Raw genomic sequence first — 3,084 nt, 5'->3', positions numbered from 1 at the left:
AGGTTATGCTTAAATTGTATAATACTTTGGTTAGGCCACAGCTGGAGTACTGCATGCAGTTCTGGTCACTGTATTAAAGGAAGGACGTGATTGCACTGGAGAGGGTGCAGAGGAGATTTACTAGGATGTTGCCTGGAATGTAGAATCTTAGTTATGAGGACAGATTGGATAGGCTGGGTTTGTTCTCATTGTAACAGAGAAGGTTGAGAGGAGACCTCATTGAGGTCTACAAAATATTGAGGAGCCTGGACATAGTGGATAGTAAGGGCGTTTTTCCATTGGTGGAGGGGTCTATTACGAGGGAGCATAGTTTTAAGGTGGTTGGTGGAAGGTTTAGAAGGGATTTGATGGGGAGCTTCTTTACGCAGAGGGTGGTAGGGATTTGGAACTCACTGCCTGGAAGAGTGGTGGATGCAGAAATCCTCTCCACTTTTAAGAAATGGTTGGATGGGCACTTAACCCTGCCGGTTACGGCACTTTATGGACCTAGAGCTGGTAATTGGGATTCGACTGGATAACGTCTTGTTGGCTGGCGCAGATATAATGGTAAGTACTGCAGGGAATTGAATACGGCCAGGGTGATCTCCTGGACTAGTTTCGATCGCCTGGAATTTTTCCAGATTTTTTTCCCTAAATTGGCCTGGGTTTTTATCCGGTTTTTGCCTCTCCCAGGAGATCACATGGCTCCAGTTGGGGTGGAGTGTAGAATGTTTCAGTGTGAGGGGTGTCACAGTTGTGTGGGGCGGACTGGTTGGGCCAGGTGCTCTTTACCTTTCCGCCATTGTTCATAGGTTTATATGTAACCTTCAGGGCTGCTGACCGAGGGCCGTACAGCTTTGTCGGCCGGCGCGGACAAAATGGGCCGAAATGGCCTCTTTCTGCGCTGTAAATTTCTGTTTCTATCTTTCTATATTTCCACTCATAGTGGAAGCTAAAACTAGGGGACATGGTCTTAGAATAAGGGGCCGACGATTTAAAACTGAGATGAGAAGAAAGTTCTTCTCTCAAGAGGGTTGTAAATCTATGGAATTTTCTGCCCCAGACAGCTGTGGAGGCTGGGTCATTGAATATAGTTAAGGCGGAGATAGACAAATTTTTGAGTGATAAGGGAGTAAAGAGTTGTGGGGAGCGGGCAGGGAAATGGAACTGAGTCCATGATTTGATCAGCCATGATCTCATTGAATCGTGGAGCAGGCTCGAGGGGCCAAATGGCCTATTCCTGCTCCTATTTATTCTGTTCTTATATGGTTCAGAGCCACACAAAAATAACACCATTTAAAACTAATCATAAAAATTAAGTTAGAACCAATTTCTTTCCAGTGGGTTTGTTCGAAAGTTAATTTTTTTGCCACAAACTTGTTGCAAAAGCATACTCTATAAATGATTTTAAAAGGCAGTTAAGAGAATTAATTGTTAAAGAGAAATATTAAAAGACTATAGGGAGGGATCATTTATTTACCATCAAACCTCCCAGGCAGACACACAAAATCCCATGGCATTATTTTTTTTTTTTTTTTTTTAAATTCATGTCCAATCGTTATCCAATCGTTACAATTCTTTGTCAAACGCCAGAGGTCACCCTGCACCAGTCAAGGATCACTCTGCGCCAATGCTCTTAGCCAAAAGGCCTAGAGCCACTGCACCGTTCCTGGAAGTACTGCAATACCAGGTTCGTGCCATGGAGGTGGATGGGTCAGGTCCCCCACACACCTCCGTGGAGGTGGATGGGTCACCAATCCCACCCACCTCCTGTTTACAAAAATGTAAGCATATACCTTCCTGACCAGGGAGGAACCACCCGGACGTCATGGTGGCTGGTCAGGTTAGTTATGCAGATCTTAGCCAAAAGGCCGAGAAGAGCTGAGGCATTCAGCTGGCCAACATTTATTACTCAACAACTTACATTTATCTAGCAACTTTAACGTAGTAAAATGTCAACCAACATCATTAAAACAAATTATCTCATTGCTGTTAATGGGACCCTGCTGTGCACAAACTGGCGCCATTACAGCAGAGACGACACTTCAAAAATACTTCATTGACTGAAGCGCTTGAGGATATCTGGAGTTCGTGAAAGGTACTATAAAAATTCAAGTTCTTTCCCTTTGTTAGGTTAAATGCCTAGTGGAGAACAATAGTGACACAGACTTAATGGGCCACACTGTTCTGCCAGACAATACCTTTGTCAATCAGGGAGTTAAGTGTTAGATATTGAATATTGGGGAACAGGTGTTTAGGTCACATTGCAATGGTTATGCTTCATCACAACTGGATGAATAAATAAATACTCTCTGCCTTCAGCAATTAAAACAGTCTCTTACTGAGATGCCGATATGCAGCCGAGAGCAAAGATAAACAATCCAATCTCTCTCACACACAAAGAAATGGGAAAGTTGTCTGAGACTAAATAAAAATCAAGTCCTTGTTGCAGTCAGGACAATGGCAAGCTCTCCACTGTGTGCATTTGTTGGTGCTTCACCAGGAAAGAATGTTTGTTGAAGCCCCTTCCGCAAGCATCACACACCATTTGTCCCCTGTGTGCGTGCCCTGGTGTCTCATGAGGAGGTATGGCTGAGTGAACCCTTTCCCACAGATATCCCACTTGTATGGGCGGTCCTCTGTGTGAGTGCCGTGGTGTTCCAGCAATGTGGACGATCGTGAACTTTCTGCCACACGTCAGAGGTACGGCTTCTCTCCAGTGTGGATGCACTTGTGCCGCAGCAGGTTGGAGGCATCGCTGAAACTCTTCCCAAGTATGGCACATTTATAAAGTTTCTCCCCTGTATGGGTGCATTTGCGGGCTAGCAGGTTTCAGTATTGCCCAAATCCCTTTCCACAAATGGAGCATTTATACGGGGTGTCTTCTAAGTATTGGTCAGAATCCTTCTCACTTTTTCTGCTCACAAAAAGCGTTTTTTCTCCGACATGTGTGCGCTGATGAGCCACCAGGAGATGTAACAGTTCGAATAACTTCCCGCACACACTACACTGGAAGAACTGATTAACTGCAAGATACCCTAATAACTCCCAAGACTGGCAGCACTCTTCCCCACAAGTTGAGCACAGATGTGGCTTCGCCAGCAT

General features: G+C 44.8%; 1 pseudogene; it reads right to left on the bottom strand.

The window, feature by feature from the left end:
• Positions 1-1,632: 1,632 nt before the first annotated feature.
• On the bottom strand, positions 1,633-1,862 carry LOC139252477 (U2 spliceosomal RNA; annotated as a pseudogene).
• Between the last annotated feature and the right edge of the window lie 1,222 nt (positions 1,863-3,084).

This window comes from Pristiophorus japonicus, chromosome 2 (assembly GCF_044704955.1).
Source record: "Pristiophorus japonicus isolate sPriJap1 chromosome 2, sPriJap1.hap1, whole genome shotgun sequence".
NCBI classification, from domain to species: Eukaryota; Metazoa; Chordata; class Chondrichthyes; family Pristiophoridae; genus Pristiophorus; species Pristiophorus japonicus.
This window is presented reverse-complemented; position numbering and strand designations above follow the sequence as displayed.